At 38.7% G+C, this 25,859-nt stretch overlaps 1 protein-coding gene across 2 annotated transcripts in view; it reads left to right on the top strand.

Annotated features, from left to right (window-relative positions):
* The first annotated feature begins 427 nt into the window (after positions 1-427).
* The window catches only part of drp2 (dystrophin related protein 2), an 80,169-nt gene continuing 54,737 nt past the window's right edge, over positions 428-25,859 (top strand). For both annotated transcript variants that reach the window (XM_066715034.1, XM_066715033.1), the window contains exon 1: positions 428-552. The gene's annotated coding sequence lies outside the window, so the exon portion shown is untranslated. The remainder of the gene's footprint in view (positions 553-25,859) is intronic.

Genomic DNA, 25,859 nt, shown 5'->3' with positions numbered 1-25,859 from the left:
TTTGCAAAAGCTGGAGATGGTCCGTTATAGGCTAACTGCGACTGGAATTGATTTTTTCCCCCTTCTTCTTCTTCTTCTTCTTCTTCTCCCTCTCTCGGCCTGTCACTCGAGATTGATCATTTAATGTTGCACTTGCTCAATTGAGACCCGATACATTCTGACACTATTTTGATGTCATTGCATGCATGCACGGTGTGGTTTTAACACCACCTGGGCATTGCGAATTGGTTTCAATAATGACATGCACACATGGACGCAGACACACACGCACGAAACGAAATCAATGCAAACCATGAATGAGAGCCACCTTAAGCCGATCTCTGATGTCAGCGGCAGCGCCGGCGAGTCTCTTCCCTCATTGCGCGCAGAGCGGCTTTAAAACGGGCTGCTGTGCCTGCGCCGCTGGCCGCCCTGCTCTCCTCCTCTCCTCCTCTCCTCCTCTCCTCCTCTCTGCGCTGCCTCTCCCCGGGATTTTTATTTCAGCGAGGTCAACCCCAGTCTCTGTGGCTCAGTGAGGGACCAGACCCCGCCGCTTCCCACACGGAAAAGAGGGTAAGCCTGTTTCTTTCTCTTTACAGCACGAAAAGTGCCGGCCAATGCATTTGGAGGTGACGGAAGCCTATGTCTTCTTCGGGTAATGTAGAGGTGATGAAAGGATAGGGAAACCGCTGTGCTTTGAATGAGGGACCCGGGTGATGGTGTGTTTTATCCTAGGAATCACTCCATCCACGGCATTCACCTCTGCTGGCTTTGCTGTGCTATTGTCGTGGTTGGCTTTGGGTGTGTGTGGAAATGAGCGGGTTGAGCTCAGTGTGCACTTGGACATGTTTTAAAGCTGGGGGTGTTTGTGGACGTGAGGAGCAGACATGGGTGGGTTTGGGTGTCTGCTCAGTCTAACACACTGGCATGGGTTCAGATGGGCAGCAGTGTGGTTCTTGGGGATGCAGGTACCGTCCGTGCTGAAAGTATTTAAATTGGTAATGGTGTTGTGAAATGCACAATAAGACGGGTCAGTCGTCCACAGGGAGGACTCCTGAGTGTCTACAACAGGTATGTGTTGGTCCATGACTGACCTTCAGCTGGCCAGTTTCACAGGAGCAGTAAAGTGTCTGCCTTGAAGGATCCTGGCTACAGTTGTCTCCTCCAAACATGTCTTGGTTGGAGATGGGTTTGGAAATTTGAAAATAGGACATGCATGTAAATAATCACTTGTATCCCACATACATGGATCTCTGCTACTAACCCTGATCATTTGATTAACCCTAACCCCCCTTCCCTCAATGGCTTATGAGATTTAAAAATATATATTTAATCTTTTTTGCCAGCGTTGGCAATGTTTAAGCAAGAGCTTGGATACCTTTACAATGCACTATTGTAAGATATTCTTTGATCTTTTTTTTTTAAGACCTCATCTCTTAAGTGCTAAAGGCACTTTAGTTCAGTTTTGTGAAGTGAAAAGAGAAATGTGTAGTAGAAGTGCACAGAGGTGATACAAAGGAGGGGTGATTGTGCAGGAAAGTGTAATGGTGGCATGGAAGGTTGATTATGTCATTAAACGCCCCCGATCCCCACCCCTCCATGGACAGAGGGTAGTGGCAACTTATCAAATGAGCTGTTTAAAAAAATATATATATATATAAAAAAATAAAAGTTTTTTTCAGTGTAATATGGACAGATTTGCTGTATGACAATCAGAGGGAAGCTATAACCTAGATTTGTCCTGTGGGAAAATCACCTTGACCAAACCATTCTGCTTTAGTCTAAAAGAAATACTACCATCATTGTAGAATCCAAACACTTTTATTTTCTGATTTGAACCAAGGAGAGGTGAAGCATTGATTTCCCACCCAGCACTACTAATCACATTAATAACACAGTGTGATTGCACAATTTATTTATTTGAATACATAGTTTGTCTTTTGTTTTTGAGACTGCTTTTAGGCCATATAATGAAACACTGAACATCTATGCTGAAATTTCAGAATGCCTAATTGCTTTAGTCATTGGGTTATATTGGTGCTGTAATAAATCAAAATCCGATCCATTATGATTTTCATGCTATAGTGTGAGGAACATCTCATGTTGAAGGGAGTTCATTATAAATCCAATTGAAGCTTTTTTTTTTTATTCAAAATGTTCCTTGTTTTATTTTGGGTGCCATTATTCAGAAAGAAAAGTAGTAAGCCTTTAAAAGGACATACCAGAAATAAACCTATAGTTTACACTCGATTAATTATTTAGAAATTGAATTTGTTGAATAAATATCAGTTTACATGGATGTCTTGTACAACATACACATAACTGCAATTGTGAATGAGAGAATCATCAAATGGCAATGTTTATCCCATACACCATTTCTTGTATCTTAGGCAACATGTTCCACAACACAGTGTATTAGAGCCATCTATCGTTTTTAAGATTAAATCAAGACAATATATGGTTCTAATATCTGTCTACAGAGGGCACCATCATCACCACTTCATTAAGACAAAAGATCATGGAAACACTTGGGCCAGTGAAAGTCAACTGGAGATTCAGAAACAAACCACAACTGTATTGTTATATTGTTTTAACTTCTCTAGCTCAGACAAAGCTGTGATAATATAAGGAAATACTTTTAAGTGTGACTTGACAATTGCTTATTTATTTATGACTAGTTGTAAAATGTTATTGATTAAAAAAATTATTTATATGATGGATATCCCAGTACTGCCACCTGATTGGTTGAAGTGGTGAAATCTATACCTTTCTACTGAAATCTTGTCCACATGTATATATTCATCAGAAGGATTTCACTCTTTATTTTGTGCTTCTGTGAGTACAGAGAAATAAGTAATGGGTCTTCCCTAGAGAAACGGAAAAGGCAGCAAATAAGCATTTCACAGAAATTTGCAACCTATGCAATAATATGGATTTCTTTAAAATGAATATGGTCATTCTTGTCAAATTGCCAAAACGTTTTTCAAGCTATGCCATGTCGGTATGACTAGTTAAATCATAGAAGGGATACTCTTATTAAGTCTGAGTTTTTGTCACACTTTCCTTACATTTTAATTAACAAGACAGTCAGTTCCTGCCACTTACCTAATGTGTAAAGTTAGCTGTTAGACAAAATAAAAAATGAAAGTGGTGAGGGATGCTAATGTGGTTCTGTGTGTTGCATAGAGATGAAAACCCCTTGTTGGTAAAATACACACACATACACATTAACTCTGTATAGAGCATGAGGAATATGCTTACATTGGGAGCAGGCCAGTACCCCTTATTGCATATCTGTACACACAATCTACTCCTTCTAAATGTTAGTAGCCTCAGATATGAGGATTACATTGATCAAATGAAAGAAGACTGCTGGGCAGAATTATTTTGTTAAATTATTAATTAATTAATTCTTCTTATGAAGAGATGTGTTTGCAATACAGTGACAAATCTTAACAGTGATTTTGGAGTTTGACAATATACTGAATATATATATTCAGATTCTGAGAATCTCTAGAAACGGGCGGAAACATCTTGGGGAGGCCTTCATCCAGCAGTGGATCGATATGGGCTGATGGTGATTATATATATTTGAGAGTCTTCTGACAAATGTGTTTTCATTTCACACTTATCATAAAGATCTATTTTAAGTGGGAATTGTGTATGGGGTTAAGTGCCAGATGACACTCCTGATAAATCGGCTATTATAAAAGACAAGGTCTCATTGTGCTCAAATGTGTTCTACAATCCTGAACTTTTTCACATTTTCAGAGTGGCAAACTACATATGGCTGCATAAATCAAGAGGAGCAAGGGCAGTACAATATTTTAGAAAAGGTGAAGGAGTGGCTTAAGGACTTTTAGAACATCGAGTCTGAAAAAGTGTTCAAAAGTGATTGAGCTGTCAATTTATTGGGAATTTCAAGTTCAAATTGTTCTGAAAGATTTGCACTTGAATCGCTTGAAGTGGTGCTCCTAATGTCATTAAAGATCACAGGGCTAATCATCATAGGCTAATGATGAACTTGTTAACGTCACTCGGGTCCTTGTCTGCCTCTGGGCAGTGTTTCTGTGGCAAGCGTGATATTAGTATGTCTTTGTTGACTTAAGTCCCTTCTAAGGTCCAAGTGAAGTTTGTAAAGGAAATGTCAACACTCATTTTTAATGTTAAATGTTATGCAGGTAATGCAGAGCTGTTTGTCTGCTACCATCACAATCACCCCGACTACAGGCAAGAGTACACTGGAGTGATTCTATGAAGTAATTGGTACCTGCATTTACAGCATGTCACCATGTGGTGGTGCTGTGTGATGCCAAGCTATTTAATGACTTGAAACATTAAATCTAGTGCATTTACAGGAATTCATGTTTTTCTTTTGTGTAGGAGACACATATAGGTCCCTTAAAACACTGACTTTTATCTGTAGTCAAACGAAGCCAATATAAATGTTTTGTGCCTTTTGCTATTACCCGCTCAGCTGTTCCTCTAACCTTTGTTTTGTTTTGGGGGAATGACATAGGCCTGATGTAACTGGTCTCAACTAGAACTTAGAAATCCAAAATATAAGTGTAGGTAGCCTTCAGTCTAGGATAAGTGTCTTACACCCTTGAAGAGTAAACAACAACAGTTTGTTTGAAGGATTAAAAAAGACCTCTACTGACTACTGTATTTGCTTTACTTTGGAGACCAGTTCGTAGAGCATCTCTGCCCAGCTGGAGCCTGGAGCTGGCCCGAAACCTTAATGCAGTGAGAAAAAATTGCCTCTTGTCCTCTACCCTTCTCCATTATTCCCCCGTTGTGGTTAAAATAAAGAATGGGGGGGAGAAGGATAAAGCAAAGAGAAGAAAAGCAATTTGCTAACTCCATAAATCTGACCACCCGGTGTGTCTAACTTGCTCATTCTGACCAGCAGCTATTATTTAAAATCTGGTAACAGATGCTTTCTTATTAACATTGAATGGGTTTACGTCTGCTGGTTGTCTTGTGAGACACATTTATGTGGGTTATTTACCATCTTGCACTGCTGGCCTTGTGCTAGGAGCCTCTACAGTCAGTTTACATCCCACTTCTTTGGACAAACAACTGCCCCCACCCATTCACACACAGTTGCCTACAACATACATAATATTAGCACTTGCATGATTTATTTTTTTAAGAAAACAGAAACCCTTTCGCTTTGATTTGGTCTTGGCCCTAAATAACTACTGTCCTTATCCAGTAGAAGAGTTTAAATAGCAAGTTAACAAGGGCCTTACGTAACAAGAGTTTTTTCAGTTATGAATGTTATTGCTTCATATTGGATACTTGTTTGTATATGCATTTTTATTTTACGTTTTAAAACTTTAGATCAAGATTTGAAAAAAATAAATCTGTTTTTTGTGTTTCAGTAAGGGTAGGACTTTTAAGGAAGCTTGAAACCGATCTATAATATTCAAAGGCTTGCAAACTCCCTTATTTATGAGGAACCTCCACAATTTACACAGTTGTTTTTCAATCCATTGTTTTGTCATTTTGTATCAAATCTCTGGCAGACAAGTTCCAGTCAAGTGGGATTTGAAGGTGCTTTGGGGCACGCTCATAAATCCAAATCTTGATATGTATTTTTGTGCTTATTTATACATTACACCCACTGTACATAACATTATGAGCTGCATTAGAGCTAATCTCTGCTGTTATTCCTCTTTAATCTGCTTAAAAGGCCAGCATGCTTTAGCTGCCTTTTACTATCTAATGGCTTTTGTTCTCCATGGCTCATTCATCTGCAAATAAATATTAATATTTAAACATCGTGATTGTTATATCTGCTTCATTTCACTCATATCGGTCTCATCTGCAGATGATCTGGTCAGGATATTTCACAGAAAGGGTCAGTTTTTATCTTTAGATACACCAATCTGTTCGTATTAATTAGTGCTTTGAAGTTTGCTTGTCCTGGAGTCTTCTTTTGTCACGCAGTGTGCAGAGGTCTGATAAGGATTGGGCAGACCTGGGCCGTCTTCCTGTGTCCTCACTCTTCACAGACGGTAGAGCACTGTGTGTCCCTCACCAATTACAAACACTGCTTTAGCATCCATACGGTAGTCTTTTGGTAATCTGCATTGTCAGTGCGGAGTATTAAAAATAGATATGCATTCCTTTCATAAAAGGAAAATGTTATGTTTTATGTTCCTTGACATTTTTTTTTTTCCTGTGTGGAATATGAATTAATTTAGTTTTGTGCATAACTGCTTTTCTGATTTTAGTTTTTTTTTTTTTTTTATGCAATAAATGACTGCTTATTTTCGTTATATATTATGAAAATGTGGTTTAGGGGTCCATATGATACAGGTGCAATGATTATTCAATCTGAGGTATAAAGCTATATTTCCTTGCAGATTGTGGATATATATTACTATATATCTTCATTGGCAATGTATACCATTTCATAAAAACACACAGAAATTGTGATTCATTAATTAACTCTAGTACTAGCCTAGGTCATTATCCTGATTAGCTCATCATTACATAATTCTCTACTTATTAACATCATGAGAAATGTTAGGGCAATATTAATCAATTTTTAGGAATGTGCCAACATTTTAGTGACATGAAATGAAAATGCAGGATTGGTTATTAACCTGCACTGTATTGGAGATACTGATGCTATTAACCCCAATGTTAAACCCTCCCTAAAAGTGTCTGAGGCATATTTCACATAAGAAAAGTATGCTTTATGGCTTTATTAAACTGTGAATGACAACCTATCAAGGGGATCACTTAATTATGTGTCTTGGGAAGATGCTGGCATATTGGATGATTTGTTGTTCAGTGGTCAACAACAAAACAAATATTTCTCCTCTCTCAGTGGGGCCCGGTGGTGACAAGAGGCGGGTGATTTTAGAAGGAACCCAGCCGGCAGTAATCTGTGCAAGGCTGGGGTCGATATCCCCCATCCTAGGAAAAGATCGTTTATCAAACCTCTCTGTCCCACATCATCTGGCTTGACAGGAGCGGTCTCCTGGCTTTATGATTTATTGAACAGAAAAGGTCACTCTGCAGTACAGTAATTAATTCTGTCTGCTTTTATTCTGCAGTTTAAGGTGTGCAGTGTCCATTACGGGTCCATGCCATTACTGTGTCTGTGTGTGTGTGGTGAGGGCGAGAGGGAGAGAGGGAGCGAACAGATCTGTGCCTTAATTGTAATCTTCCCTTATAGAAACTCGCATATCCCCTAGTGTTCTAGTCCATGTCACTCACAGGATACACAGACCTGTATTGGAGGTGGGAATTCAAGCTTGTGCACAGTGCGTCTCACCTTAGTGGAATTAGTCTGAATGTGAGAAATTGTGTGTCACGTTGGACGTGTCCTGAATTTTGTCTGAATTCTAAGCAGCGTGAGTGGCACAGTCCTGAAAGCTAGGTCTACTGAAAGGAAACCGCTTGCATTTACTAATGTTCTGAGCTTCGGACAGATGCTGCCTTCAAAAAACTGACATAATTTAGCTAATAAATAGTTTAGCTGAGCATTCCTAAACAAATCTGCAAGCTATTTGTGGAGTTGAATCAAATGTATTCAGCTGTAAGATTATTGTAAATTCTGACCTTTAAATGCTGGAATGTCTTTGACCTTTTAGGGAGCAAGGAGGTTCGACAGATTTGATTAAAAAAATAAACCTGAACATTTAGAACATATAATTCTTAAAAAAATAATTCTGCTGTCTCCTCTGGGCCTTTGGTTCACATTTAAGATGGGATGCAGTGCCTAGAATACTGAACATTGTGTCTGTGAAGAGGTTTGCGAAGTGTAGGTGGTGGCAATAGGGCATTTGTGTCCACAATACTCCGTCTCTGCCGTTCGCATGGTGGACTTGCAGAGTGATAAGAAGGGGATGCGTGTTTGAGAGAGCATTTATATGTTTCTCCCGCAGTAGCACAAGAGTTTTAACTATCATGCGTGTTGAGTTACAACTGGTGATATTGATTTGGGTGGGAATAAAAAGAAAAATAATATATTGCTGAAATAAAGAAGGTTGTAATTTAGAAAAAGGATTGATAGAAATACTTTTTGCACCTTTTGTGTTGAATCTGGCTGAAGTCTGCATTGTGCGGATATATAACAATGTAGCATGTTTTCAGAATCCCAGGTTACCAACATGTTTTTCAATTCATTGAATCCATTGTAGCGTGGCTCTCTGAAGAGTGTCTCTGGCACATTTTGTGCACGGTTAGCTGCTTATGAAAACCTAGCCCACATTCTCCAACTGTGGCTATAGGGTCAGTGCCTGATGACTCGTGTTTTTGCAAAACTCACATCACTTCCTCAGGTCATTTGTTTTGTTCCTTTATTTTTTTGCTTGCTCTGATGTGAAAATCATGAAATTGCAATCAAATTACAGTCCACTTCAGCGTGTTCTCAAATGAAGTGCGTCGAAACTGTAGATTCACTGTCTTAGCCGGATATCCACAAGACCTCCTTATTTTATCTGATTGCAGGTGATAAATTAATTTATTCAGTCCGGTAGTTGGTGCTTATCATTATTAATGGGAATTACCAGCAGGTGGAATGCAGGCAAAATGAGAGGAAGCTAAGGAGCTGCAATGAATCACACAGCAAAGAGATTTACAGCAAATCTCAAATCTCAATACTGAACTTCACACAGAATCTCAGCAGACTTAGGTGCAATCAAAGCTAAGGGGCCAAAAAGCCTTCCAATATCTAGGAGTGTCTTGGTCTTGAAACATTGAGGAATTAAATTTGGGATTTGGGATATATTTCTATATAGAAGAATTTTTTTTTTTTGGGGGGGGGGTGTCTTCTGTTTGTTTGTTTCCTTTATGTTGGCTAGCAACAGTATTTTGTATCTCAATTGGTTGGGCACATGATGTCACTATCCAGACTGACCAGTCAGGGTTGACATTGGATAATATTTCCACTGGTCTGTTAGATCAAAAGCGCTGGTCCTGGAGAGCGCTACAGTTGCCTATGATTTAGCTTTGTGAGGAAAGCTGAGTAGAAATCTCAGGATTGACTGATATCGCCTAAGAATAAAACCAGTATGGATAATGAAATCATGCAAGAGATACAAACTTAATTGAGATGGATTGCCAACCAATTGACTGTATAAGGAGATCTATAGCTCAGAAATAGCTTTGACAGATGAGTGATTGCGAGGCACATTATGTAGTCTGCTGCTCTGCTGGATGAGCGAAAAAGGGAATATTATTTCCTATCTTGAAGTCAACACATGTACGTTTGGAAAACAAATGTATGTAATAAACAAGCAGTCTCTTTTGTTATAAGATGAAACAGATTTCCAGTTTAACAGATTAAAAACATCTCTGAACTGTTATTGTATCCTGGTATTTTAGAAACCAATAAAAACATCAGTGTTTGAAATCTGAGAATTGGCATGAAATTGTGTATTAAATATTGAGTCTTGAACAAAACTCCATGTGAAAGTTAGGAGCGCTATTGAGATCCACCTCGCTTTCAACAGGAATGAGATGCAGGTTTGTGTTTGGCTGGCAGATGAGGAGCAGGGGGTGCTGGGAGAACGACAGCACCCGCCAGCACACCTCGGCACACCTCCCTTCACTTTGCCTGCTTCTCACGTCAGGAGGATGGGGAGGGGGGGGTTCCTGACTGCATAAAAAGGGCTGCCCTTATCAAAAGTGCTAATGCCATGCTGGGAGCCTTCAAAACACAAAGGTGGTCTCTGGAAATGAATATCAAAAAGCTGCAGCTGTGTTCAAAACACTGCCCGTGTAGCTCCCCAGTCCTCGCACGCTGGAGTTCCCTGCCTTGCCGACTCGTGATCTAATTAGACTCGACTGGCACTGCAGTTGAAGTCGCATGACGGAAACAAAGGCCTTTTCCTGTTTGATATTTGCATTACAATTAAACAGAGGACATGCTTAGTGCACTGTAGAAGCGACAGGGCTGTTTTTCAAATTACTTTCTTGTCGTGGCCTAATCTGTGTCATTTATTTTCTTTGCACCAGTGTTGCATATAAAATGAGAGGGGTGTTGAATGGTTAAATGAGTGTTTCTGGACTGAGGTCAGATCTCTGGAAATGTGTCCTGCTCTTATTCTGACTAAAGCACATTTCAGTATCCACCAGGGTGTATGTCATTGAGGGATTGTGGAGCATAGCCTACAAACTATGGGGACCATGTATTTGAATACTCTCATTCATTACAGTAAAATGCCCATCTAATGACATTTTTCAGTCAATTACTTACTTTGCATTCCCATCTGCACAGTACAACGTGACTTTGAGTTTTCGTACTTGGAAGGGTCGGCTGGTGGGAGTGAGGGGTGGGCTTGTTGTATTCAAGACCCCCGTGAATGACGCGTGCTTGTTGTGTTTGCAGGGGAGACTGCAGTTTGTTAGTTTGTGGGCCGATGGAGAAGCTGTAAATTGCATCAAGAATGGCCTGACATCCTGGCAGGAGAAAGCAGGAACCCATTAACTTGGGCTTCTGTTGGCAGGGACCACGCAATCATCTGTTCCTCACACAAGCGCGCACACACACACACACACACATGCGAGCAAATGCGTACACACACAGACACACACTAAACAGGCTGAAAGAAGAAAAGGTCCATTTTGCAAAGCGGTGAGGGGTCATTAAGAGCCTCAATGCGAATGGCTTTATTAAAATGCTTTCTATTTGGAGCCATTCCTAAACCGTTAATGAGCATACACATACCTTAATAGTGTGTTTTTCTTGGCAAATTTACATTGGGGAATAGAGATAAATGGATTTTTGAGAAACACTTCTAAAGAAACAATTTACACTTTGAATCATAGATCAACAGAAAATTGCCAGGTACATCTGTGCTCGTAAACAACCAGTTTCCCCCTAATCAGAGGCAAATTAATAGTTTTTTTTAAACATGGAACAGCAGATTAAATCAGCTACAGCTTTTTGTAAATGTAATATATTTCAATCAGCTTTTTATTTTATATGCTTCACTGAAAATGATATTAGTATCCACATAGAGCATTTATTCAACCATGGACAGGTTTTTTTTAAACACATCTTTGTGTCCCATCTGGATTGTGACATTTACATGCAAGCCATTGGTGACTTTCAGAGAAGTATTTTTCATGTCTTAGACCCTGAACTTATTTTGTAGGACAATATTAATATAATTATATTCTGTTACTGAGTGGTAGCCTACATCCCGTTCTTTGCAATCAATTTCTTCCTATTTGTCTAATTTCATCTTTTGTTTCTTATAGGTTTCTTGGATAAATAATTGGGGTTGATCTTGAGTTAGTTCAAGCTCACACTTATTGTTATCTTTCCATTGCAATATGAATCTCACAGAATCCCTTCTTGGATGACTGCCTGAGAGCTTTAGGACATCTATTGACTTCAGTTATCCTTTCTCTGTATGTTACAGCAGTGGTTTAGTTGGGGAAATGGATGAAAGCACATTAGATCAAGGATTAATTACAAAAAACAATCTCTCCAAAGGTTTTTCCCATCATTTAGCCTAGATGAAGGATTGCCTTAATTCTGTCAATGTGCAAGATGTTTAGAATAAGGGAATGAAACTAACTGTTACTGCAGCTTGTACATGTCTGTTGATGCTAGAAATGTATGTAATACATATGGAAAAACCTGGAAATGGAGTAACGTTATGTAAATTTAACATGCTGTCACCACAATGTACCTGGAACAGACCTGGCAGACTTTGGCTAATTGCTTCACTGTCACTTTATGAAAGCTTTCAATCTGTTACTAATGAAGAAGAAGAAGAAGAAGAAGAAGAAGAAGAAGAAGAAGAAGAAGAAGAAGAAAAAAAGAAAAGAAATTCATGATAAATTGACTGAAGGCGTTTAACTTTGATAGAGCTGTTGAGCAGATGCACAGATGTGGGGGATGGGTCTGTGTTTTAACAGTGACGGATTGCCTGGCACAGTCCTTGCTACAGTGGCCATCTCTATAGCAACTCTCTATCGCTTTTGATGAGCAATGGTTCAGGGACAGTGCTGAACTGAAATTCAATTAAATTGGGGGGGGGGGCGGGAATGGTTTTAAAGGGAACTAAATACTCTAATTAAAGCTTATCATGTTAAATATAACAGCGAGAATTTAATTAGTTTTGCCATGGTCTGTTTTATTCCCCTACCTGATGAAGAACTTAAAGTAGAATTGAAGTAATTTCTGGAGCTGGATATTTGACTCCAGAGGGAAAGCTCTTTCTGTAACATTTTTGAAAAAGACTCTTCAAAATGACCTTTGTACCCTTGAAAAATTAATGTTTGGTATAAAGATTGACAGTTTTTAATAAGGCGAGGATATTCTTATTCCGTAGACACTGACATAATTCCTAGTAGTAATTCAATGTTCTCATCAAAGCTCAACAAATTAATCAGTTTCATATGATTTCAAATTGCAGACTTTTTTTTTTTTTTTTTAAATATACATGGCCTTTACAAATGAATTACATTAGTACTTGCAGAAGGATTAATACTTGGGCTGGTTCATATAAACAATGTTAGACTTTGACGTGTGTGTATTCTGATATTATTTGTACTGGAGACTGTGCTACAGAAATGTCTGTAGGTCACTTACAAGTGGTAAAAAAATAAATAAACTACCAAAAAAATCTGTACTGTCCATAAATAAATTACATATAAAACAAAAGGACACCAAACTGACCACAAGGTAGGATAAATAACCATCACATTTTCTTTGTACACCCTTTTATCATATTTCTTATCCAGGGTGACTTACAATCACATTTGTTTTTATACTGCTGGGTTTTTAGTGGAGCAAAGTACTTTGTTCAAGGGTAAATAGCAGTGTCTCCCACCTGGGATTGAACCCACAACCCTCTGCTTCAGAGTACTATCCACTTCTCCACACTGCATGTACTAACTGTAGCCAGGGCAGTCTTCTGTTATGCTTTTATTTTAACTCACGCATCCTATGAATTAATGCTGTTAGCTGACAGCATAGCCATGGATTTTTTATTGGTAAAGTCAATGCTGAGGTACCTTGTGTATGTATAAGAAGCATAGACTGAATGGTTAAGGGCTTTGCTGATGTATAAATGAATGAAAAAACAAACACATAGGGTTTTAATTAGTTGCTTCCTACTGTGTCAGTGGATAAGATCTAATATAGATACTGCACATGGTGCACATTTGTCATTGTATGCTGTAGGGTGATTTAATGAAGTGTATGTCAAATGAAGGAAGCATATTTTTAAGTAAGGCGATTTAAGAATTACATTTACTGTGGCGGATGGATTTATGTTCCCATTGGGAAGCTAGGTAGAAAGTCTTTCAAAAAACAGTTGTTAACTGCTCTGTGCTGGCAGCTAGGGGGGAAAAAAATCATTGAATAGTGCTGCACTGGGAATTGTTTTCAGTAAAAAGATTTTTTTTTTTTTTTTATGGATTAATTGGAGATTCCAATTCCAGACCACTCGATTGCCATGGTTTCTTCTTGTCATGGGTAATACAAAAATAAACCCACAGAAACAACTCGCAACGAAAACAATAACTTTATTTTGGACATGAGCTTTCTGTTGCAGTGTACCTCAGCTTCTCAATTCCCTCTTCTGTCATGGATGCTTATGTCACAGGGAGGTGATGCATTGGTTGTGCCGCAACTAAACAGTCGCTTCTGACCCCTCCGCTTTCAGCCCCATCATTAAATTTATCAGCCTTGTCTTCTCACTGAAGTAAGGAGTACGAAGCCGTCCAGAGTCTGTTGACTGGGTAATGGTCTATCTTGTCTTGTGTTAAAGAGTAAATCATTCAACCGCATGGAGTGCTGATGCCTGGAACTAGAGAATTCTCTTTGCTTCCCCTTCTGCTTGTGCCAGCCTTTGTTATTGCTAATATTTGAAGTGTCGGCCATACCATTTTGTTTCTTTATTCTTTGGTCTTTTTTTTTTTTTTTCTTAATTTATTTTTCACACTGTAGTCAGATTTCTATTTGCCTTGACTATACACTGAATATGGTCTATGGTCTGCACTCTCACTCTCACAAATTCTTCCTGGAGCCAAAAACTGTGCTTCTAGTTTAGAGCATCCATCCTTTTATTTTAATCTTGTCCACATTTAGTTTCTGATTGCGAGAGAAGGTTAGGCAGAGGGACAGACATCTGTAACTTTGCAGCGGTCTGCACAGTGCTATGAAGAACTTTGAGGAGGGGGCAACTAAAATTGTAGTGGAGGACTAAGAAGTGGTGTCGGCACATGTACATATAGTGGATCTCAATGTGACATGAAGACGGTTCCACATCAGAGCAGTTCACAATACAATTCCCTGCAGAGCCCTCCAAAAAGACCTTGACAAATCCGAGCAACTTCACTGGGAACTCCTGCGGGAGATACTCCAAATTAGGAATAGGCTTCATTACACATCTCTGTTGTAAGGAATATGCCAATCGGTGATATTTCCAATGCTTTAAGGAGGAAGTGGAGCCTGAGGACTTCGTTAATATTATGCTGAACTGCAGCCTAGAGGTTGTCAACATTGCTGTGGATAATGATCACTGGTGTTACAAGAGTGCTAATTATACATCTTGTGTTTTGTAATTAGGTGAAGTGAACTGCAATCATAATAAACAAACTGCGAGGTTACTGGAAGAAATCCAGCACATGTAAGGATTTCAGATTATTACAAATGTTTTGTAAGCATCAGGTGGTCAGCAGCAAGCTGGCTAATGCTTAGACAGCCAAGAAGTACAACCAATGTGAGCGATGACTAGGCATCTTCTAATTCAAATGGTTCCCTAATAGTTCTGCAAAAACTGAAAGAAGGAAGTTCAGATCAGATATTGCAGCAGGTATGGCTGGCTTTTTTACAGGCCAGGGAGAAAGGTCAGTGGCAATACCAGATAAAATATTAAAATGTATATATTTTTTCTTTATATATTTAAAATCTTCATTAGAGGATGCAGCCCTCAGAGGATCAATAAAGTCAATGGGCACGAAATGATTTACAAGAACTCTGCTCCATAATCCATCTCATTTTCTCTCACATTAAACTTTAAAAGCAGAAGTGCTGTGCATCAGTCTCCTTTTATTCGCCAATAAAGAGACCGAAAGCTGAATGCAAATGAACATGAGTTCAAAAAATGAGTTCAGCAGGAATTGTCGTTCATTATAGCACTGTGTTTTCACTGTGGTGAGACATAGAGGTTTTTCATGCAGGGTTTATTTTGGTATTTCTTCCCTAACTCAGCTGAGAAAGCAATAAAAAAAATATAAAAATGTTAGGCATAAAAAAAAAAAAAAATCTATAGCATTGTCTGGGTCATTGGGTTTTGATATGGTTTCATTGGCAGGCTGAAAAACACTTGTATGAAATGTGCTCTGTGTAAGCATTATCTGGTTCTTTTCTCAACATTTTATTCCTTTTTAAAATGTCAAGCCCAAGGCATCAAAGTTTTAAAGCATTTTTACTTGCTTGCATTACATTTATTCTTTTAATTTTTTTTAAAAAGGGTTCTTGATATAAATCTCCTATTTAAAAATCTTAGAATGCTTTTTCTGGGTTATGTCCCTCCTGATATGCCGAAACTTTGAAGTATACTAAAATATCTTTGACAGTGCATAATGTGATAAGTGTAGAATATTTAAAAAGCGTGTCTCAGTGTAAAAGAATCAGATCCAAGATAGTTATAGGGTTGTGTTGCCCTAATAAATGTATGATGTGTCTGTAAGGAGCTAGGCTAATCTATGTGATAACATTTATACCCAATGAAACTTAATAGGTGATAGATTGTTAATCACTCCTGCTTTTTATAAAGCCCTTTGTATGTAAATTTTCTGCACTGTAACACCAGCTTTCATACTAGGAGATTTTGAAAAAGGAGTGTATTTGAGTGCGAGGTTGGGTTCTGCACACGTTCACGACTGTATCGCTGGAGAACTGCGTAAATATGATGAGTTCAGCATCTGAGAAAAGTTCAGAAGTGTCGCAATGATAGAGTGTCTTGGCTCGAATTCCCATCAGAAAAGGGACTGAAAAAATACAGATCTTTAGCTTATTTCAGCAAATTTTGTAATGGTATAGTTTTGATTCTATAAAATGTAAATATGAATACATTTTATTAACTTGTTAATTTATTAGTACACTAACATTACAGTATGAAAACAAAAGCTAAACAAATGACTACATGAAAATTGATTATTTTGTGTATTAATAAGGTAAGCTTGTAACAGACAGTTGGTAAAAGTTACTTTAGCCTGGAAAGATTAACAAACCAGCAAGTTAATAGTCTGCATTTTAATGGTTGGCTCTGTTTCAGACTCTTGATTATGAAGTCATCTGGGTTTGTTAAACTATTTTCCTTTTTAATTTTTTAATTATTTTGTTCTGTAAATTGACATCTTAAAATAGATTATAATTTGTTGTCAAACTTTAGTTTTAGGGCCCTTGCAATCCAAGTAAAAGATCACTGTTTTCCTTGGATTGATTTCACATCAGAAAACCTCATATAAACTGCAGTTTTCCTCCAAGAGAGTTTCCCTTCACAACTGTAATCACACAATGCTTTCACCTTGCAATTTGTTGGTGAAGTGAAGGCAATTTCCTTGATTAAAATTATATCCTCCTGTTAAAGGACAGATTGATATTCAATACAGTGAACATGAACTTGAAGACCGATTAGGCAAGAAAACACATTATTTTGATTTGTAACATAACAAATATCATGGTTTACTTAGTATGTGCAGTGCCCTGAATAAATTGAACAACCATAAAAGACTAAGTACCGCCGTGCTCATTTTAAGGCATCCTTCATTGGAAATGTTATTCTCTCATGAATTTAGTTTTATAAATATTGTGCATGAACCTACTTTTTATATTTTCAAGTTTGTTGAACACTCGTGCATCAAAGCGAGACCTGTGAAGACTGCAGGTAAACTGTTTGCGTTACGCTACACAGTTCAGTTTCTGCAGTGTTTGTGAATTCTCATGCGATTACTTTCACACTCACCAGTGTGTGGGGGGAAAATGCATTAGAGTTACACCTCTGTCGAGCTGAAACCAGCCTTGCAGGTGAATCCTAGTCCTCTTCTGCTCTGCACACTCTGATGCAATACTCATATTTTTGACAGCTTACACCAGCCATGATCAATTTAACTTAGATGTTAACTAACTCTAGTGTGAATTATCCTCCCTAAAATAACTAGGTATAAAAGGGCTCTTTAAGTGTGATATAGAGGACTCCTGAGGTCTCTGAGGTTTCATAAAAATTTAGAGCATTGCATAACATCAGGGTTATTATATGATTGGAGTGAAGGCTTGTTGGCCGGAGTCTATCCTTAAAAGAAGCCATCTACTGTCCTTGCTGTCTAATGGATCCAATCTGGCCCCTTTTTGCCCTACTGTTCAAACATGCATATTGGCTGTGCTTTTATATTAAAACTGTGTTCAATATTAAACACCATAGTGGTCATTTATGTATTTCATGCAGGATTTTATGCCTGCATTTATGAGCCCAGATATAGAAAGGAAATATTACAGCATATAGTATTGTAACACAAAATGTCATCATAATTATTCATGAGCATCCATAAAATTTTGCAGCTGTCTCTCATAACTGCCCTTACACAATTCCAAATATTTCATATCTGCGAAAGCTATAAAGTCTGATGGGTGTACACACACACCACACACAGATATTCCTCTATTTCATTCTATTCATAAAAAATAACTAACTAAATAACATTTCAGACGCCCACAAAAACTGAACATAAACCCTTATTTTTGTTCCAAACTGTTTTGGTTCATCAGGGATGTAATGCTCTATTCCTGACTGTGCTGTCATTTCACAATCTAGCTGTTTCGTCTTTGCCAGTGAGTTTCAACAGAAGTGACTTAAACTTTCTACTTGGCTGCATATGCTTTGCTTTCACATCCAGTCAAGGTGATTTTCCAGGTTGCTGAAAACCAGATGAGATGCACCTCATGATCACATGGGCACAAAGGACCCTTTTTTCTTCTGTAATCTTACTTGGATTCCTTCAGCATGTTCCATTTAGTATGTGAGCCGTATGTACAATCGATGCAATCAAGAAATGTCAAAACGGAGCAGAACTGTATTTCCCATTTTCCCAATCATTTACTTCACACACCATATACAGACATGGCCAAAAGTATTGGTAACCTTCCACTTTTTAAAACAAACTCACAATTTTCTCTGACCTAAGTAAAAATTGACAAAAGTATTTGGTATCCACCATTCTTTATTTCACATTCAATAGAACAGAAACTTTGCTTTTGATTTATGATGTAACATTACTTTAAATAATAAAACAAATGAAAATGGCACAGACAAAAATATTGGGACCCTTAACCTAATCTTTCGTTGCACAGCCTTTAGAGACAATAACTGCAATCAAGCTGAACCTGAACTGAACCTTTTCACCCTGGAACAGAGGAGACTATGTGGGGACTTGATTCAAGTCTTCAAAACCATGAAAGGCATCGACCACATCAAACCAGAGGAGCTTTTCCAGATCAGCAGGGACACACGCACCCAGGGACACAAATGGAAATTGGGCTTCAAGGCATTCAAGACGGAAAACAGGAGACACTTCTTCACACAGAGTTGACACAATCTGAACAAACTCCCCAGTGATGTGGTTGAAGCTGAAAATGTGGGAACATTTAAAAATAGACTGGATAGTATCCTTGGATCACTTAATTATTGGACACCAAATGAGCACAATGGGTTGAATGGCCTCCTCTCGTTTGTAAACTTTGTTCTTAAGCGCTGTCTGTAGCTCTGAATGAGATTTTACACTTCTCGACTGGTAGTTTGGCCCACTCTTCTTGAGCAAACCGCTCCAGTTCTCTCAGGTTTGATGGGTGCCTTTTCCCAACTGCGAGTTACAGCTATTTCTACAGATGTTCAATGGGATTTAGATCAGGACTCATAGAAGACCACTTCGTAATGGTCCAATGTTTTCTTCTCATCCATTCTTGGGTGCTTTTTGAGGTATGTTTCGAGTCATTATCCTGCTGGAGGACCCATGACCTGCGACTGAGACACAGCTTTCTGACACTGGGCTATACGTTTCGCTCCAAAATGCCTTGATAGTCCTTTTATTTCATCGTGCCCTGCACAGATTCAAGGCACCCAGTACCAGAGGCAGCAAAGCAACCCCAAAACATCACTGAGTCTCCTCCGTGGGGATGGTGTTCTTTTCTCTGAAAGCTTCATTTTTGTTTTCCTGTAAACATGGAATTGTTTTGATTTACCAAAAAGCTCTACTTTTGTTTAGTCTGTCCAAAGGACATTCTCCCAGAAGGACTGTGGCTTGTCCACATGCATTTTGGCAAACTCCAGTCTGGCTTTTTTTGTGTTTCTCTCTTCGAGAGAGGTCTTCTATCATGGAGCCCATTTTTCATTCAGACAGCGACGGATGGTGCGACTTGAAACTGTTGCACCTTGAGCTTGAACGTCGGCTTGGAATGGTTTTGAACAATTCGAACAATCCTTCTCTTCATTCTTGGGTCAATTTTCCCCTTGCGGCCAAGTCCAGGGATGTTGGCTACAGTCCCATGGGCCTTACATTTTCTTAATAATATTGGCAACAGTGCTCACAGGAACATCAAGCTCTTTAGAGATAGTCTTGTAGGACCATTCTTGGCTATTACCGTCTTGTTAACCTCCTCAGACAACTCTCTGGTTTTTCTTCTCTTTTTCATGTTCAGTGTGATACACACAGTGACACAAAACAGCAGAGTGAGTACATTTCTCCATTTAAACTGGCTGAATAAGTGATAATGTGATTGAAGACACCTGTGATATGAATTAAAAGAGAATGGTATGCATTACAATGATTTCATATAACTTCTAAAGGGTATCAATAATATTGTATATTATAGAATAAGCAAGAATTCAGTTCTTTTCACAGTTTTTTGCTTTGTTCCACTGCAAACCAAAGACGTGCATTGATGACAAAAGATCTTTTAAACACTTTTCAGGGCGAATGGTGCATTATTTGTATAAAATGCAAGGGTATCAATACTTTCGGCCACGTCTGTATACATTAAACTGTTTTGATGAAGAATTAAATTAGATTTGGTAGGCAGTCCTTTTTTTTATATATATATTTTCATGATTTTATTTCTGAATCCTTAATAAAGATTATTGTGAAAATTGCAGAAGATGGCCTTCCCACAGCAGTGAATCATGAAGTAACAATGAGATGCCAACGTGGGGCTGAGTAATTGACTGGCATGACGCTCTCCAGGTGATTCAGGTTTTATTCTAAGGAATGGCCTTGATGGAGTTGCTGTAACAATGCTGCTGTGATAGTTGTGCAGAGCTGCCTGCTGCTGTAAACTGAAGACTTTCTGTTCTTTTTTCACAGTGGCCACAGTTCAATCAATTCACATTTCTTTCCTTTTTGTACATCACTGTATAGTATAGTATACTTTTCACAGGAGTCGCATTACAATACGGCACAGCACATTCACAGTAAAAGCTTGATGGTAAACAAGCAAGTAATTGGGTTGTGAAATAAGTACAGATGTGGCCAATTAAAAACCTATACACACTGAGGCCTGTATTGTTTCAAAGCAAGAAATTGCTGCAGAGCACTAGGTTTGTAGTTCGCAATTTGTGTGTGGGAGAATGTTTGTATTTGATTTGTATTTGAGACAAATTGTTCCAGTTGAGGACTTAAATGCTTATTAAAACATTTTTATTTACATTTGTCTTCATATATATATTTATTTACAGCTCTGGGAAAAAAATAGACCACTGCAAATTTCTTAAATCAGCATCTCTACATGTATGGCAGCCATTCCATTCCAGTGTCTGTTGAATTCCAACACAGGCACGCCTCATCTGCTGAATGAGCTACTGATTAGGTGATCACCTGAAACAAATCTTATTTAACGAGGAAAAGTATAAAAACCACTGCTGTTGTCATCACTATTCTCTTGCAATAGGACCAGCTGGATAGCAAAAACAGTGCTAGTAGTACCTCAAAAGTAATTGGAATTAAAAAATAACTATTGACCATGCCAAAAGAGTTGAAAAGGAAGGTTTTGAGTGAGGAAAAGAAGGGTTCAATTCTGGCTTTACTGGCAGAGGAGTACAGTGAGCGTCGGGTTGCTTCCATCCTTAATATTTCAAAGATGGCGGTTCATAAGAACAAGGTCAAGCAGCAGACAGTGGGGACAACAAAGCTACAGACCGGCAGAGGGCGAAACGACCTTCCACTGACCGGGATGACCGCCAGCTCATCCCAATGTCACTCAACAACTGCAGGATGACATCAGGCCTGGGCGATATGGCCAAAATACATTATCACGGAATATTTCACATTTTTGACGGTATGACGGTATTTATTAATGGCCATTTTATACTGTTCGTAAAGCAAAAATAATAGGACACACCTGACATTGAATTACATTTCCCTGTTCTGTGTCAGTTGTCTTGAAACCGTATCATGTCCACACTATCAACGACGCACCTTCTTCGGGACAGATTCACTGGGGTCACTTTGCTGTGCAGTTCACCCACACTACACTCCTCCATCTCGTCTTCATTCATTGTGCATTTATCACGTTTGTTTATGTCAATACGCAATACACATGGAATTTATTTCCCATATTTGGCTGAGGCGCATTCATTACAGCGCAGATCTGCGCAGAGATTCACAGATGCGTGTTCTTGAGTGTTTTTGCGTGACGCCACTAAGCCCCGCCCACAGAAATCTGCGCAGAATCGCACAGCGCAACGCAGCTCTGAGACGCAGCTGCGGGCGGTGAGTTACATCGGCGGTCTTTGATCAGACGCGTCTGATGTCAGACTGCGCAGTCTCAAGCAGCTGGCGCAGCAAGTTTTGTGATCCGTGAATGCGATCAGGTTTATTGGTAGCTGATAGCTGTGACTGAATGACACGGTAATCAGTAAATTATTAAATCGGTGATGATCTGGGGGTGCTTCAGCAAGGCTAGAATCGGGCAGATTTGTCTTTGTGAAGGACGCATGAATCAAGCCACATACAAGGATGTCCTGGAAAAAAAACTTGCTTCCTTCTGCTCTGACAATGTTCACCAACTCTGACGATTGTTTTTTCCGGCAGAACAATGTTCCATGCCACACAGCCAGGTCAATCAAGGTGTGGATGGAGGACCACCAGATCAAGACCCTGTCATGGCCAGCCCAATCTCCAGACCTGAACCCCATTGAAAACCTGTAGAATGTGATAGAGGAAGACGGATGGTCACAAGCCATCAAACAAAGCAAGAGCTGCTTGAATTTTTGCGCCAGGAGTGGCATAAAGTCACCCAACATCAATGTGAAAGACTGGTCTAACAAGGTCTAACAACACTGCATCTTTTTTGTTATTTTGACCAGTTGACATTTTCTTCAAATAAATGCTCTGACAATATTTGTATTTGGAATTTGGGAGAAATGTTGTCAGTAGTTTATAGAATAAAACAAAAATGTTCATTTTACCAAAACGCATACCTGTAAATAGTAAAACCAGGGAAACTGATCATTTTGCAGTGGTCTCTTAATTTTTTCCAGAGCTGTATATTATAATGTTATTATATTGCTTATCAGAAACACTTATCCAGGGCTACTTACAATTGTAATATTGTTTACAATATATCACATTGTGTGTGTGTGTGTGTGTGTGTGTGTGTGTGTGTGTGTGTGTGGCAGGTGCTCTTCACTTACAGATACAAGGAGCATGATAGTGAAGTAGTTATAATAAACTTTTTTTTTTTTTTTTAAATCCCTGTGTGTTTTCAGATTTCACAAGTTAGGATCCTATGTATAGAACTAATAAATTACGTAGGTTAATATTAATAAAATAAAACTTTGTGGGCAACAAGAACTAAATAACATTAGTGAAAAACAATATTTGTATATGCGTGTCAGTTTTTATTGTTTTATTGTGTGTGTGTGTGTGTGTGTGTGTGTGTGTGTGTGTGTAATTTGCCTCCTGCACCCAGACATGGATCCAAGAACAGAATTGTACCATTACATTCAGTGTTCCCAATTATAGAATAAATACAGGAATGTGTAGCCACAACAACATCTGCGGTCACATTTAACAGCTGTTGTTGGATCATACAATTATTAGTTTCATTGTTCATAGTAGCTGCTGGACCTATATTGATATTTTGAGACGCATATACATCATATATGAACTACACTCTTGTTTCTAATTATCCCCTCTCTCATGCCTACCACAACATAATTTACTGAATCTAAAACCTGATCCAAATGAGACTGGGAAAAAAAACAAGGCGCCAGGGATAGCCTGTTCGCAGATTTTGTGCTAAATGAAAAAGGTAAGACGCTTGCTTCAGAAATGATTTTCTATTTCAAGTGACAAGTGTGCTGTCTTTGCTATTTATGACCAAGCAGTAAGGGGGTAGATCAGTGAACACTCAACATTGCCTCTCTCTCAGTTGGCAGTCTTGGTCACATGTGCTGCTCACCTGGGAGTTACTGTGGCTTTTATTTGAAGCCCACAAATAGCAACAGGAGTACTGTCTTTGTGGCTGGCTAAGTGTTGAGGGAAGGTGGGAGTGAAGTTAATTGTCATTTAACTCCAGTACAAGGTCTCCACATGACTCAACCTGAGACCCTCACAGCCTTCTCCAAGAGCCACTTCTCACAGGGGCATTGGTGTTCATGTTGTGTCCTGGACCCAGGTGCCAAAAACACCAACCTCGTCAACGGCTTGATACCACCCCACCCCAGGTGTAATACAAAAATTTAACTTATACAGTGCTTCCTTATTTGTATACTTTTTGTAGTTTATATGGATTCAGGCTGAAGCAATTAAAAATAAATGATCCTTAAGCCCCGGGTACATTTAAATAGTGCTCATCTTAATAGAGGTAGCTAGAACTTCAGGATTCAGTTTCTCACAGATCCTGGCACTGAGCTTTCCTTAGATTAGTGTCCCATTTATTTTTAAACCAGACAGGCTGGATATCCCTTGCTTCATTACTGCAGTTTGCCTTTGTAGTGAAATGTGACATTGTCTCTATATAAAGTATGTATAAGACTCTGTAAGATAAGATGTATTTGGAATAATACTCTTAAATGAAAGTAACTCTGCACCAATACTCTTACTGATCTATTGTTCTTCTTAAACGTGATGTAGAATGTGCCTTGTTTGTACAGTCATCTTTTATGTCTGTTTGTTTAAAAAACAGTTTATTTTTGCTGCAGTGAGTCAACCTTTGTTGGCACTTCCAAAACTCTAACTATTTTCAGGAACATCCTACATCCTCAAATACTACTTCTGTCAGTTATTTGTCATGTCTAGTTGGCTACACTTTTGACATGTTAAAGAAAACATCAATCTTTACCTATATAAAACCCTACATTTGGAAAATAATGTAATTGTATATCAAATTGTTTACAAATTGGTGATAGAAGGGTGATCTCCAAAACCTGCTGGATAGGGGCTCTCCAGGACCAGGGTTGGAGACCACTGGTCTAGGTAATACTATTGTTGAAGACAAGGGATTGATGGTACATACATACTGTGGCAAAATATATATCAGGGGTGGCTAACTCTGGTCCTGGAGAGCCGCAATCCTGCAGGATTTACATGTCTCTCTTAATTACCAGTCAGTGGATATCTTGAACACAGGGACATTTTGCCTAATTAAGACCCATAATTGGTTCAATTAAGCAGTTAACGATCTGGATAAAACAAAAACCTGCAAACCCTGCGCCTCTCCAGGACCAGGGTTAGCCACCCCTGATATATATAAATGATAAAGAGAACATCAGTGGATGATCTTCAGAATTTGTTTTTTAAGTGAGTATTAAAATGTATTTATCTTATAAATAGTGCACTTAGAGTCACCCTATGTACCTAAATCACCTTCGTTATACAAAACTTTTGTATACAGACATATTTAGCAGTGGATTTTCTATGACAGAGACGTGTACCACAATACACCAGAAAGGACAGAAACCCATAACTAAGCTGATCAGGAGAAATGGTGGGCCTTGTGCTGCCCTTTGTTTGAACACAATGTTCTATGATACAGTACAGTACCCACAATATCATCCTCTAGTATAACTTGTGTGTATACTACTCTCACTTGGCAAATATGATGAGAGGATTTTTTAAGAAAAAAGGGGAAAAAATTTAATGCCTAGATTTTTTTCTATAAGTTAAAACTATAATGTGAATTATATATGACAGTTATAGCTCTGAAAATAGCTCCAGCTCTCTCCTTTCTTACTTGCTGCCAGCTGTGCATTAAAGTTTTATGGCACTGTTTCTAACTATTTCTGAGTGTATTAAAGTTGCACAGATCTGCACTTTTTCGCTCCCTGATTTATTGCAGAATCTACAGGCCCTTTACTCCTAATTTATTTCTGACTGCTCTTCTTGGGGTTGTTCTGGTCATTCCAGCGACTGATTTGATGACATGGAATCTGGGAATAGTACAGAAAGTCTGTATTATATTGGAATCTTTTGCCTAGGCTTTTGAGATTACCTAGGCCTACACCATGTTTAAACGGGTATTTGAACCAATGCCTGATCCATTACTGCCACAGGGTAGCAGTATGTAATGGGAGCCCAAACTATAGTTAACTCCCTCAAACCCCTGCTCAATGTGGGCTCTAAAAGTATAGGCTATATGTAGGACCCGCCCACCCCCCGGGACAAATTCCATAATGCAATTTCTCTCTTTGTGCTGTCTTTTCAGACTTTTTATAAAAGTACACTGTAACAAACCATTGATAAGTATGATAATTGAAGGGCACATCAGGTCCTATCCAGCATGTTAGTGGATAGGGCGTGGTGTCTGGGAATGTGGTCCTCATGAGAAGCTGCCATACAGGTTGAGTACTTGTGATTATATGCATCAGGAAAAGTAGTTTTAAACTGCTATAAAACCT

Source organism: Amia ocellicauda, chromosome 10 (assembly GCF_036373705.1).
Source record: "Amia ocellicauda isolate fAmiCal2 chromosome 10, fAmiCal2.hap1, whole genome shotgun sequence".
NCBI classification, from domain to species: domain Eukaryota; kingdom Metazoa; phylum Chordata; class Actinopteri; order Amiiformes; family Amiidae; genus Amia; species Amia ocellicauda.
The sequence above is the reverse complement of the archived record's forward strand: the minus strand, read 5'-3'. Positions and strand labels throughout refer to the sequence as shown.